The sequence below is a fragment of the Squalius cephalus genome (genome assembly GCF_949319135.1).
Source record: "Squalius cephalus genome assembly, chromosome: 25".
Taxonomy (NCBI): Eukaryota; Metazoa; Chordata; class Actinopteri; order Cypriniformes; family Leuciscidae; genus Squalius; species Squalius cephalus.
This window is the reverse complement of record NC_137146.1, coordinates 27,538,838-27,554,717: the sequence shown is the minus strand read 5'-3', so window position 1 is coordinate 27,554,717 and position 15,880 is coordinate 27,538,838. Positions and strand designations below refer to the sequence as shown.

The following is a 15,880-nucleotide window of genomic DNA, read 5'->3' as shown; positions in this document are numbered from 1 at the left end:
GCAATAACAGTGAATTATGCAAAATTACAAGCAAATAACCCTAAGCCAATTAATATTAATTAATTAATTATTATTAATTAAAATAAATTATTTGTGTAATTACACTGTAGCACTGTAGTAATTTTCCTTTTCTTTATCCTGGAAACTCTTATTTGTCATTGATATCAATCAAACTGGTAAAGTTCTGTTATTGTGCCTTTTGAACTTCACTCAAATTTATGTTCATTTTCATATTCATATATGAGTAAGCAGCACAGAGTAAAACCCTTGTTACAGCACAATGGTTGATTAAGTTGGATATAGGGAGTCATTTGATGTTGTTAGGGACGGTCTAGCAATAAATGCAATGTGATCACAAGCATTCTACCTCTGAATGAGGTTTGAGTGATTTGAATCCAGTTTAAAACCAAAACCAAAAGGTGTAAATGGGGTCTCTGCTCTTGGATTCACAAAGATCGCCAAGCCTAAATCTTGTGAAAGCCCTAATCTTCCCAAACAACCACAGGACAAATCATGTGTGCTCGTAACTAACATCCCATTGGAAATCAATGAAAGGCACTTAAGCCTGACTGCTTCACTGAAGTGGACAAGAAACAGTCCTCCTCTTCCTCACCCACTTAATCACACACACGCTCAAGACACGACTGTCGGCAGTGGCCCGAGTCGACGTCAGAACCAGGAGTTCAGTCAGCAGACTTCAGGGTTTAGTGATCTGAGCGCTCGGGCATTACATGCAGCTTTGTCATAGCCAGCTTGTGGCTTGCTGACTGATGTAGGCTGAGTAATCATTGGCACTCAAGTGCATTCTGGGTTCAGTCAGTCACTAACAGAAGCGAGTGGGTGGCGAGTTGATGCAGTGCAGACACAGCAGGATCTGCGATAGTGACGACTCATGCAAGCTCCATTGCTCAACAGTGAAAGTGCATGATGGGGAAATTCCTTCACCAGGCAACGGTGGAGGAAAAGCTGGAGACAAACGCTCACGCTGTCTTGAAAACACCCTGCCTAAAAGTTGCATGGAACTGCGTCCTCTATGGAGTTGCCCAACAATTGCAAATTAACACTGAAATGAATGTCTGGAAATAGGATATTAGAAAGACAAAGAATTGAAATTATAGCCAACAATGTTGTACATAATTTAGGCCTAGTATTCAAAAATAATACACTCTTAAAAATAAAGTTATTTTTGGCATCGATAGTTCCATGAAGAACCTTTAACATCCATGGAATCTTTCCATTGATCAAAAGGCTCTTTAGATTGTTAAAATGTTGGAAAATTGGTTATGTTATTAACTGATCCATGAAAGGTTCTTTGTGGAACCAAAAAAATGGAACCAACCAAAAATCCCCCTTTTGGAAAAATATATATTTTTAGCATGTACTGGTGAAAGCAAACGAGGACGACGAAACTGAACCATTTTGTTTAGGAAGCAGACTTTCGAGCGAGTGTCACGGCTCATTCAAGAGTGCAAAGATTAAAGGGATGGTATAATGCCCTTTTCACAAGATGTAAAATCAGTCTCTGATGTCCCCAGAGTGTGTGTGTGAAGTTTCAGCTCAAAATACCCCACAGATATTTTTATATAGCATGTTAAAATTGTCACTTTTTGAGGGTGAGCAAAAACGCACCGTTTCGTGTCTGTTCCTTTAAATGCAAATGAGCTGCTGCTCCCGGCACAGTGGGCGGAGCTACAACAGCGTGTGTCATTTTACCTTACACACACACACACACACACACACACACACACACACACACTGAAAATGTCAAACACTTTTAGCCTTTTATGTTCAAACCGGAGTCAGACAATGATGGAGAGACTCAAGAAGAAAAGACAACATGTAGACAACATTTCTGAATGGTTAGTTGATGAATTTATGCAGCTGATGTGGAGTTATCTTCTAGTCATTAGCATATTTTGCCTGGATAATCTATAAATCGTGTTCAGGGGGCGGGGTTTATGTACATTCTAGGGTTGGTGATGTCACTAACCCGGGTGGAATGTGGTGTAGTCCCTACCAGCCGTTTGTTGTAGTCCTTAAAAAGTGATTTCTGTAAAAGCAAATATCTCCCTTTGCTTTGAACTTTGAGCGTTGTAACTTTGCTGATGTTTTTTATGCTCAAACAGCAACATTACACACTAACTAAAGTTAGAAAAGTCAAATCATAATCAACCACCCCTTTAAGCTATTTTAGTAGTGCCTCTGATTTCACACTGAGTTGCAAAAATGCTGATGCTGAGAAATATGATTCATTACCACAAATAGTTTGAGTCATCACACAAACATATTATGCATTAGGACGATGTAATTGGATATCAATGATAATTTACTATATGTATTACCTAAATGATTAAATATCATTCTGTCTTATTCATTTAGTGAACAAAAGTGTAGAAAACATTCTAGGCAAGCTAGATTTTGTTTTAATGTATCAGATAAAATAGGTAATAGTTCCTATAGTTGTCATTTCAGAGCAAACACATTAAAGGGATGGTTCGGAGTAAAATCAACCTAGGGTCCTTTGCACCATGACCTCGAGCCAAAGTTTATTTTTATTTATCTCGAGCTTATTTAGAGATATCAGCCGGATGGCTTAGTGCCGGCGCTAATGGATCCAAGGCTGTATCTGGTAAATTACCGCACTAATAATGCCCAGAATGGACCAAACGTCTACAGTAGTACAAATAGGTTCTGTACTCATAAAATGAGGCATTGGAAAGTTTGTAAGTACATCAAGAGTTTATTTAAATAACACTTGCCTGACGGCTCTTTTGCCAGGACTTTTACGGGCTTTTCCCAAATAACGGAAGTGACCTTGACGTCCGGGTTATCCGTAGCATGAGCCATCAGGCAAGTGTTATTTAAATAAACTCTTGATGTACTTACAAAGTTTCCAATGCCTCGTTTTATGAGTACAGAACCTATTTGTACTACTGTAGAAGTTTGGTCCATTCTGGGCATTATTAGTGGGGTAATTTACCAGATACAGCCTTGGATCCATTAGCGCCTGCACTAAACCATCCGGCTGATATCTCTAAATAAGCTCTAACTTTAATAATGTTCGGTGTTTGCCTCGAGGTTATGGTGCAAAGGACCCTAGGTTGATTTTACTCCGAACCATCCCTCTAAAGTCAATAATACATATAGAATATAAAAAATAATGTATCAATATAATATATATAGCAACATAATACTGTGTATAGCCCTGTGTCTCCCAATAGCTTTTCTTTCTAACTTTTTTTTTTCACTGCACCTTTTCCTTCGCTCAGGGACTATAAAGATGTCAAGTGCAGAGAGAATATAAAAGTTGAAAGAAAGCATTAATGCTGACAGAGCAAAGACAGAAGTCGTCCTCAGGGAGCGGAGAAAATTAACCGATCCGAACAGGACAGAAAATATGTAGACTGAACCCTTAAGCTGACAAATGGTGTGACAAATCAGGCATTCAATGTAAAAAGAAAAATGTAAGAATTAGTGTGGTGCAGTGAATTAACAGCATAACAATTTTGGGTAACACTTTACAATAAGATCTCATTTGTTAGCATTAGTTAATGCATTAGCTTACATTAACTATTTTTTCAGCATTTATTAATCTTTGTTAATGCTAATGCATTAACTTGTGCAAACAGATATAACTTTTGATTCATTTAAAATATGTATTAGTAAATTTAGAAATCAAAATGCACGCAGTAGATGTATGGGTTATAGTTGGTTCATGATAACTAATGTAGGAATGAAACCTTATTGTAAAGCCAACTTACCCGATATTTTTTTTTCTGTCATACCAAAAGACTTTGCATGATATCATATGACTGAAATGGTTTCCAGAAGCCTATAGGATATGTATATATTTAATGGGAAAATTCTCTCCTGTCCTGTATTAATGGTTCTGCTCTCTATCTGTCCCTGAGGATGGCATTATTGTTTCCCGGTACTTCTTTTCTTCTGCTCTAGACATCTTTATTACTATATTATGCATGAACCTTCAAATTTAGCATTGCCAAAAAGAACAGGACATTTTGAGAAATTTATGCAAGTGCAAACAGACAACTCGGGGGGGGGGGGGGGGGGGGGGGGATAAATATTCTCTTCATATGTGTAAGACAAAAAATGAAGAAATATATATTTAAAGGGGAATTGTCAAGTCTTAATCACATTTTTTTTTTTTATTGCCGATGTGTGAACAGCTTGTAGCAAAACTTAAAAAATAAGACCTTGCCTGAGGTAGTCTAAAGCCTGTAGACAATAAAAGACTGTGTGATGTGAAACACTTGGGACGTTTTTACCTGGAAAATCCGGCTGTGGTGTTTACACACGCTCCCGAGAGCCTCCCTTCCAATATATGACACATGAAACAAATGCTTATGATTTCAAAGAAATTGGATTAATTCAAACTATAGTTTCACATAGTCAGATCTATATAGTCTACAGTCTCAAATGTACTTAATAATCAAACTATCATGATGCCGGTGAATTGCAGAGCTTGTGCAAAAATGTCCACATCGCTGTGATCAGATGTTTTCTTAACTGCGGTTTTCTCACTGCTGTCATTTTTGTTGCGTGTTTATTTTGTTCTTTAGAGGAAAGTGTGCAGCACATATGTACATAACTTATCCCTAAAATCAGAGGGAAATGAATAACTGATATGAAATGATAGAAGCAACAAGCTCTGGTTGTAAGCCTAAACTTGTAAACTCATCCCTCAAAACTGATTGGTTGATTGGAATATTGTTCCAGGATCAAGCACTAATGAAAAACTAATGAGAAACAAATATCAGAGAGAAAAAAAAAGAAAGAAATACACATAAAACAGAACCGAAGGCGGCCTCAGCTGTCATCGAGAAGTTTTGTTTCTCTAAGAAAGAGATTGACTGAGAGATTTTCAAGTGAAGAGAGAAAAAGACTCTGTATTTTCGATGATGCTGCGAGGGAAGAATGACAATCGGTAGACAAAAAAGGAGAAACAAAGCACACTAACAAGCTGTCTCAATCTCCACAACATCTACAGTGAAAAAGGCATGTCATCAACATGAAAACAAGAATCATCTAACAAGACAGTCTTGCCAAAACAGCACTGATCTCTGATCTACTTTCAATATGCACAGACGGACCCATGCATTAATGGATGTGGTTTTGAATTGAAGAATATTATCCAGGTGACAAACCAACACACACACACACACACACACACACACACACACACACACACACACACACACACACACACACACACACACACACACACACACACACACACACACACACACACACACACACACACACAAAACAATACATCTGGCTTCTCTTTAGATTCAACTACACATGAGATTGCCATTTAAACTGAGATGTGTGAAAGTAACTCGAAAGGCATCTTGGAGAAGTCACATGAAAAACTGTTAATGGAGGAACAGTTGACGTTGTCAAGTTGCATGAAAGTCCATTTGGAGTCATAAAAGCTTGATTTAACAGGAAAATTGGTCTTCGTCTGCTAAATAAGCCAGCCTGAATATTTTACAGCACTGATGAAAGAGCTCTGATACATATGTGAAACATAACTGTACAGGTCCAGATCAGATATGGTGTGTAATGTGAAACATCTGTATCATGGGGATAATTTAGACATATGCACACAGTTTTAGTCAAAAGCTGGACATGTTTCTCAATATTGTAAAGACTTTTGGCTTATTCATACATGATTGATTTTTTTATTTATTTTTTTATATATATAGATAAATATAAATAAACATTATATTATCTATAAATATGCACAACTGTTTAGAAGTTTGATGTTGGGACAATTTTTTAAAATATTTTGCTGCATTTGACTAAAAGTTGTAATATTGTGTAATACATTAAGATTTAAAATAATGTATAATATTTATAATAACTGTTTTCTATGGTGATATTTTGAAATGTATGCATTTCTTCCTGTCATCAAATTTTTAGCATCATTACTCCAGTCTTCAGTGTCACATGATCCTTCAGAAATCATTCTAATATGATGATTTGATGCTCAAGAAATCTGATTATTAATGTTGAAAACAGTTGTGCTGCTTCAGATTTTTATGGAATCCATGATATTTCTTAGGATTCTTTGAATAGAAAGTTCAAAAGAGCATTTATTTAAAAAACAGGAATTGTTTGTAATGTATAGATTTGTTCTGTATGCCTTCAAATAAAACAGCATAAAAGACAAGTTTTGTTTTTTGTTATTTTTAAACGCTCAAGTGTGATACATTTTTTATTTATAATATCTTGATGTATTTATGTGTGTGCTGTTATTCTTCAGTTTCTCCTATGCTCTGTTATAAAATATGCATTTTTCAGAAAACTAATTATCATCAATCTAAATTTTTTAACCCAACTTTTTGGACACCATTTCCTCTTCCTTATTTATCAATTTATTAACATGACAAAAAAAAAAAAAAAACTTTGTATTTCATTTAAAACTAGATAAATAAATACATAAACAAACAAAAGCATTAAATAATCCTGGGCATAATCAGCTGTCATTTCTTCTCCCTCTGTTAATTGGGCTCCAAATGGAGAGATCAACTCAATCAGATGACACGATTTCACAGTCTGTTGTCTTGACCTGCCACTCGCTGGTGACCTTTCCACTCAAAGCTAGGGCCATCTGCACACAGCACACGTCTGTGACCTTCTCCAGCAGCGCTGAGGAGCAGACACCCTTTAAATCCAACCTCATCTTCAACACCCCAACCCCGCTGAGCTCAACATCTCTCTACACTCATGTGTTATGAGCACGACATCGATCTCGGCGGGTCAAAGACAGACCCGTTCTTCATGCTTCAGAGACGGAGAAAGCAAGAGAAACATGTTCCTCAGAGGAGACTGAAGGCAGCTTGTGTTTTTCATAAAGCTGATGGTGATGGGTTGATTTGTTATCTGCAGAGAAAGAGCCTTGGATAAAAAAACACAAATCAAGCTGAAACCTTGGCACTGAAAACACACAGAACACAAGGACTGCAAACTGAAAATCACCATAAATCCATATTTCACTCAAGGAAAGACATTCGGTCAACACCCATCAGAAACACAACTGAGATTAACAGTTTCTCTAAAGGACATTAAGTAGCATAAAGGTAGGCTACTTTTCAAAGATGAGTTGTTTCCACAGTTATCAACATATATATATATTAGTGGTGAGCCGTTATCGGCGTTAACGTGCTGCGTTAACGTGAGACTCTTATCGGGCGATAAAAAAAAATATCGCCGTTAATCTATTCTCAAAGTTGGGTTGGGAGCTGGGTCTATACTAAGCGAGCTATGATGACTTTCACCTTGATATTTTAGCGCGGATTCGGTTCGGTGTTCGGTACGCATTTTCAAACCGAACGGTTCGTTGGACCATTTTTCCTGCCGACCAAAATTTTGTTATTTCAAATGTAGTGCAATATCCACAACATTGTCCGACATCAAATGGCAAACGTAATGCAAGCGGAACGAAACTGAGCTACTCGTTATTGTGTGGTTGACGGACCGTTGTTTATCAGTTTGGACCAAAGCAGCGCGAGCCGATCTTGATCAAGAGATCCAGTAAAGAAATCATTTGAATTCGCTACTTAAGTAATAACATTGCTGCGAGATCTAGTGAGAAACATTCACATTTCTCCATTATTAACGGATCAAACAGTGCGTGGAAGCCAGGAAGAAACATTGTGCCATGAATGAACTATCCAGTGTCCACAGATCTGCAACATTTACCATGGATTTACTGTAGTAACACTAACTGCAACCATGGAAGTTTGGCAGGAATAGTAGGCTATAATGCTTTCAAGTAACATTACGTTGGTTTTATTTTGACATTATGAATAAAATTGCTGCCCTCAAATGTTAATCTGAACTAAAAATAGACCTTTGTTTATAACTACTACAATATTAGGCTACATTTCATTTTTTCCAAGGAGCTGTTTTGTTTTATATGCTCATCAAAGTAATAATTTTTACTTTGCAGCTGTATCATACAAATAAATAGTTAAAAAATCATACATTGTGATTTCTGGATTTTTTTTTTTTAGATTATGTCTCTCACAGTGGACATGCACCTACGATGACAATTTCAGACCCCTCCATGATTTCCAAGTGGGAGAACTTGCAAAATAGCAGGGTGTTCAAATACTTATTTTCCTCACTGTATATACTTTTTTTTTTATATATAAAGAAATGTAATATATATTCATAACGCTATACTTTGTGTTATATTACCTCTGCACTAAATTAAAAAACAAGCTGATTAACATTGCAAAGGTGTGTCTAACACAACGCCTGAGGGTGTGATGGCAAATTTCACACCATTTTCTCTTCTGACTGTAATCAATCTCTCTCAATATTTTTCCCTCTATTAGAAAGTCATGGAAACACAGCAAAGAAAACAACCATTTTATTTGCTGTCGTCTCCTGTTCTCCACATTTCCAAGGATCTCAAGTGTCAATAGTACAACTTTCAAGCATACTATATGCACGGACAGACCCATGCATAAATGGATGTGGTTTTGAATTGAAGAATACTATCCAGGTGACACACACACACACACACACACACACACACACACACACACACACACACAATACATCTGGCTTCTCTTTAGATTCAACTACACATGAGATTGCCATTTAAACTGAGAGTGTGAAAGTAACTCGAAAGGCATCTTGGAGAAGTCACGTGAAAAACTGTTAATGGAGGAACAGTAGACGTTGTTTAGTTGGATGAAAGTCCATTTGGGGTCATAAAAGCTTGATTTAACTGGAAAATTGGCCTTTATCTGCCAAATAAGCCAGCCTGAAAATACAACAATTTTATTTGCTGTCGTCTCCCCTTCTCTACATTTCCAAGGATCTCATGTGAAATGTGTCAATAGTACAACAGATGCATTAAGCCCAGCTCACACAAAAGTCACTTTCAAAAAGGGATGCACAATACTTTTTAAACAAAAATGTTTGATTTTGTCGCCAACACCAGTTTACAGCCCATTACAGACATACTGGCCACACATAAAAGTGCCAAATGCAACAACAGTCATCAGTGTCTCAATACAACAGTGCTATACAGTTCATTTCACACACACACACACACACACACACACACACACACACACACACACACACATTATATATATATATATATATATAGCCTATATATATATATTATATATATATATATATATATATATACACACACTCACCTAAAGGATTATTAGGAACACCTGTTCAATTTCTCATTAATGCAATTATCTAATCAACCAATCACATGGCAGTTGCTTCAATGCATTTACGGGTGTGGTCCTGGTCAAGACAATCTCTGAACTCCAAACTGAATGTCAGAATGGGAAAGAAAGGTGATTTAAGCAATTTTGAGCGTGGCATGGTTGTTGGTGCCAGACGGGCCGGTCTGAGTATTTCACAATCTGCTCAGTTACTGGGATTTTCACGCACAACCATTTCTAGGGTTTACAAAGAATGGTGTGAAAAGGGAAAAACATCCAGTATGCGGCAGTCCTGTGGGCGAAAATGCCTTGTTGATGCTAGAGGTCAGAGGAGAATGGGCCGACTGATTCAAGCTGATAGAAGAGCAACTTTGACTCAAATAACCACTCGTTACAACCGAGGTATGCAGCAAAGCATTTGTGAAGCCACAACACGCACAACCTTGAGGCGGATGGGATACAACAGCAGAAGACCCCACCGGGTACCACTCATCTCCACTACAAATAGGAAAAAGAGGCTACAATTTGCACGAGCTCACCAAAATTGGACAGTTGAAGACTGGAAAAATGTTGCCTGGTCTGATGAGTCTCGATTTCTGTTGAGACATTCAGATGGTAGAGTCAGAATTTGGCGTAAACAGAATGAGAACATGGATCCATCATGCCTTGTTACCACTGTGCAGGCTGGTGGTGGTGGTGTAATGGTGTGGGGGATGTTTTCTTGGCACACTTTAGGCCCCTTAGTGCCAATTGGGCATCGTTTAAATGCCACGGCCTACCTGAGCATTGTTTCTGACCATGTCCATCCCTTTATGACCACCATGTACCCATCCTCTGATGGCTACTTCCAGCAGGATAATGCACCATGTCACAAAGCTCAAATCATTTCAAATTGGTTTCTTGACCATGACAATGAGTTCACTGTACTAAAATGGCCCCCACAGTCACCAGATCTCAACCCAATAGAGCATCTTTGGGATGTGGTGGAACGGGAGCTTCGTGCCCTGGATGTGCATCCCACAAATCTCCATCAACTGCAAGATGCTATCCTATCAATATGGGCCAACATTTCTAAAGAATACTTTCAGCACCTTGTTGAATCAATGCCACGTAGAATTAAGGCAGTTCTGAAGGCGAAAGGGGGTCAAACACAGTATTAATATGGTGTTCCTAATAATCCTTTAGGTGAGTGTATATATATATATATATACACACTCTCCATGTTCAACCCTGCTGAATCAGAAAAAAAGCATTTAATTTACTGATGGCAGTCGTAAAATAACCTCTCATAACATCTCCAGCAGATTTTAACACATCACAGTGACATTCGTTTGAGATGTGACTTACTTCACACTTTAATTTTAGAACAAGGATCTTCAAACATCGACTCTTCACCAGACAGTGTGGCATTTGATTCCCTTAGCCAGCATTTCACAGAGAAAGTGGACATTATTGGAAGCTCTAAAACTTACAGATCTGCAAATCCATGGTTGATCTGATGGGTTTCTGAGGAAAGCTGCCTGGAAACTCACGGCTCCAGGAAGGATCATGGCTTCATTTTACATCGCGTTAAACAGATTAAAGTGCAATTTGTGGATTTGCAACTGTCTGCTTATTAGCAAAAGTGCAATGTAATTGATGTAGGTTTTTAGCTCGAAACGGAAGTGGAAAGTGGTAAAACACTGAGCCACCAAACACTGTTGTCGTGCAAACCAACAGCCAGAACACATTTCAAGTTTACTGTTTTCAGATGAAACGGTGTTGTGTAAGCGGACCCTAAATGATCTTTGCAATGGAAGTGAATCAACCAAAAACTAGCTTTAGCTGGAAAATAACTTTATCCTAGAGCTGCTGTGAAGCCAAAAAAATCTGTTACGGTAATTTCCCTGTAAAGCTGCTTTGAAACGATCTATATTGTTAAAAGCGCTATATAAATGAAGATGACACGACTTAAAATGGAAGTCACTGTCAAAATAAAGGCCGTGACACAAAGCCAAATGTCTGCCAACGTCGAGCGTTTGTCAGGCTAGGTTTTGCGATGTTTTCCACACGTCGACGGGATTTCGCGTGTTGAATCGCGTCGGGCCGTCGGTGAGAGAGATCGCTGGCTTCAAGACGAAGTCTAGACGGCACAGACAAAAAGCTGTTCTAATTTTACGTCATCTTCCCTGAGCATTCAAATACGGGAATATTTTCATACCAACATGAGCCGCCTGGAATGAAGTGATCAGCATGATTGATATTCGAAATGGTAAGCAAGCGCTGCATTGTTTACAGTTTGTAGGGTATATCTGCAGTTTCAGTTTCCCTTTTTGACAATTGATTGGCTGATGATGATATAGAGAGCCTGAGTCCCTCCCCTTCCGGTGGAACACCATGGGACCTTATTTTGGAAAAAATATGTATGGTAGTCAATGGCGAGAGACAACTTATCTTTTTATTCCGTCTGAACTGTGCCCTGAATTACACATATGATGTTTGTCAATTTAAAAGACAATTATGAAAGTCAAGAAAGTCGCAGTTTGTCATAAAACAGAAGAGTAACATTTAGTTTTATGTGAAAATCGCTCAATGAACTACATCTCTCGTCTCGCACTATGTACACCACCAACATGGCTGTCACCTTAGCGCGCTTCACCTCGTTCTTCCAAAACACTCAGGCATGATGGCGTAACGTTATGATTATAATGTAAGACTATAGAAAAAATGACAGACGTTAGCTTCAGTAAAGTTAGCTTCATTCATTGAGAGAAAAGGTATGACGCCACATGTGCGCCTTTTGGGTTTGTAGTCTTTGTAATTACGTATTTTCACAGTCTTATACCTCAACAGTTTTACATCAAACTGCGACTTTCTTGACTTTAAAATGTATCTTTTAAATTGACAAACATCATATGTGTAATTCAGGGCACAATTCAGACGAGATCAAAATATTTGTTGTCTCTCGCCATTGACTACCATACAATATTTTTCCGAAATAAGGTCCCATGGTGTTCCACCAGAAGGGGAGGGACTTAGGCTCTCTATAGACAATTACTTCCTTACACGCAGAACACACATGGCTGGCAGTCAGCTAGGGCTGGGTATCGATTCAGATGTTCCTATTCGATTCCCGAATTCGATTCTTAAAGGGGTGGTTGATTATGATTTCACTTTTCTAACTTTAGTGTGTAATGTTGCTGTTTGAGCATAAACAACATCTGCAAAGTTACAACGCTCAAAGTTCAAAGCAAAGGTAGATATTTGCTTTTAAAGAAAAGGACTACAACAAACGCCTGGTAGGGACTACACAACATTCCTCCAGGGTTAGTGACATCACTAACCCTAAAATTTACATAAACCCCGCCCCCGGGAACACGCAGTCCATGTCGAGAAGAGGAAAAGTTGTATAAGAGTACATTTGTGAGTCAGCTCAAACTTTAGCATCAGTCTTTTCACATGTCTCTGTGTGCATCTCACAACAGTTCCTATACGAGTGATTTATAGATTACCATGACAGAATATGCTAATTGAAGATAGTTAACTCCACATCAGTAACATAAATTCATCAATTAACCATTCAGAGACGTCCTGTTGCATTCTACATGTTGTCACTTCTTCTTGAGTCTCTCCATCTTTGTCTGACTCCGTTTTAACATTAAAGGCAGAACAGTTTCTGTCATTTTAGTGTGTCTGCGTGGTAATCGCAGCTGCTAACACACGAGCTCTTGAAACCCCGCCCTCTGCAGCAGCTCATTTGCATTTAAAGGGCCAGGCACAAAACAGTGCGTTTTTGCAAACCCTCAAAAAGTGACAACTTTAACATGCTATATAAAAATATCTGTGGGGTATTTTGTGCTAAAACTTCACACACACACTCTGGGGACATCAGAGACTTATTTTACATCTTGTGAAAAGGGCATTTTACCACCCCTTTAATTCGACTCAATGAATATAGATTTAACACAAATCCTATATTTATATTTATTTGTACATAAGTTTACAAGTGGTTAATTAATAAAAAGAAATTAAGAGCCACAAATCTGTATATTATACTCGTTTTATTTTAGGTACACTTGGGTACATTAAAACAGAAGCCAACTCTATATTTCACAATGCATACAATGAATAGACAGGATTTTCACATGCCTTGATCAAACAGGATCAGGTTATTTTATGTTTAAGATAAAACAAACATAAAATCTCACAGCATTAGCTGTAACAGAGGCTGCAAGCCTATGAACAGTGGAGGAAAACTAATACTGGCTTTTGGGTGATAGTTAAATAAATATGGAGAATTCGATGGATCGATTCGTGCCCTTTGAGAATCGATTTTTAAACATTTTAAAAAACGATTAATCGAAAAAATATTTTTTTGTTGCCTAGCCCTACAGCCAGCTGTAGTATTTGCAGTGTGTTCAAGCGCTGCTTTATGGCTTAGATGCAGCCAACGCAAAGCGGCAACAAATTCGTCTTTCATCGCCACTAGTTCTCTGACGTCGACTTGGTGTGTCACGGCTTTAAAGGGATACTCCACTTTTTTTGGAAATAGGCTCATTTTACAACTCCCCCAGAGTTAAACAGTTGAGTTTTACCGTTTTCGAATCCATTCAGCCGAGTTTCTGATATTTAGAAGAATATCAGTAACCAGACAGTTTCTGGTCTCATTGACTTCCATAGTATATATTTTTTCCTACTATGGAAGTCAATGAGACCAGAAACTGTCTGGTTACTGATATTCTTCTAAATATCAGAAACTCGGCTGAATGGATTCGAAAACGGTAAAACTCAACTGTTTAACTCTGGGGGAGTTGTAAAATGAGCCTATTTCCAAAAAAAGTGGAGTATCCCTTTAAAGACAAAGGCCTGTAATGCATAACACAACAGCATAGCAGAAAGAAACCCCACCACCATCTTTCTTAACCTCGTCCTTACCAGGATTTCTAAGGTCATAAGATGCACCAATATGAACATTTTGTTCAACACCGATAACCCATAATTCTTTATATTTGAAAGTCGATAACCGATATATTGGCCGATATAATTTTTGAGGGCCTGATTACAAAAAAGAAACATGTCCCAAGCACACAGTTATAATGATGTTCTCATTATAATTTTATGTATGTCCTTTTCTGAAGCAATTCAAAACCATCATTGCAAATAGTGCACATCAGAAGAGTCTCAACTGAAGGAAATAATCCATTATTTATCGGCTTTAATATAGCGGCCAAATTTTCGTATTGGGCCAAAAACGATAACATTAAAAATGAACATATTGGCCGAAACCGATATGGTGGCCGATATATCATGCATCCCTAAGACAATAAACTGCTGCTAAGTGTCTCAGATTGTTTCTATCTGTCAGTAAATGATCATAATACAATAGCTCAAACATCAGAGTATTGAAATAGCCGCCTGTGGGTTTGATTCCCAGGAATGAACGTCTGTCAAATACACACATTCAAAATACAGTTTCTCTGATATAAAGAGGCAAAACTGTTTGCTTGTAGGGTTTTCTTTTTTCATGTGTCACATAAATGTGTGAGATAATAATTATTGCACACAGAGTTTTGAACTGGGGTTTTGCAAACCCATTTCCCCCCACAATCTTAAGATGTCTCAGGCATATTACTCTTGTAATATGTTAGCATATAATTACCACTGCAAATGACATGTACAATTTTAAACTGACATACATTAAAACATTACCATTATTTTACACATTCAGGGAGCACATTAAAGTCAACAGGAAATCAAAATGGACAATTTTTTTTATGGGATATTGCAGTATTTATTATTTATGATTTATCTTTGCACACATTATTATTATTATTATTATTATTGTTTTTTTTTTTTTTATTCATATACCTGGTAATCTTGAATCAAAATAGCTTCCCCTCCTTTTAGCAGCAACATCTCTTCTCTGATGACGAGGGCGGGGCTATAACCTGTCACTCACATGAGATCAGCCAATAGCAAACCACAACCATCCAATCAATTCCCCACAGACAAAATCAAGCCCCGCCCACATCTGTTCTTGTTCGAGAAGCCATTGCACTTGGATATACATCACAATACAGAAGAAAAGACATTAAACAACTTCTGTTTAATGACAACTTTTAGAAAATATTTTAGGTTATGCGAGTTTGGCAAGACAGCATAAGTTACAAACTGGGTTTCAACTTAACCAAAACATCAAATATTACTGCCTATAGGGGCTTTTGCATCGGGTATAGGAACACAGTTGTAGGAACTAGCCACCAGGGCGTCCCCCCGAGAACTACATTTTTCCCTAGAGCCCTTTTCCCTTTTTGCGAGAACAGAGATGTAATGTAGACATAAAAGTTATGCGATTGAAAGAGCAAAATGGAGACATTTTCCCCACAACAAGCTAAAAGACAAAATCCTCTACAGAGCCTATGAAGGAGTGAGAGCTGTCTCAAGGTAATCGATATCTGCCAGCCCAGAAAAGTTAGTAAAGACATTGTTAAAATAGTCCAAGTGACTACAGTGGCTCAACCTTAATCAAGTGTGCGCAAAAAAACAAACAAAAATAACGACTTTATTCAACTATTCATGTTCTTCTGTTTCTCTGAGTGAGTTCACGTAGTGTAACAGTGCAGCGCTTCTGGGTTGTACGTCAGAATGTAGGCTCACTATTGGCCGACGCTGGT

General features: G+C 37.9%; 1 protein-coding gene across 2 annotated transcripts in view; it reads right to left on the bottom strand.

The window, feature by feature from the left end:
- fars2 (phenylalanyl-tRNA synthetase 2, mitochondrial) overlaps positions 1-15,880 on the bottom strand; it is a 154,219-nt gene that overhangs the window by 137,640 nt on the left and 699 nt on the right. The window lies entirely within an intron of this gene.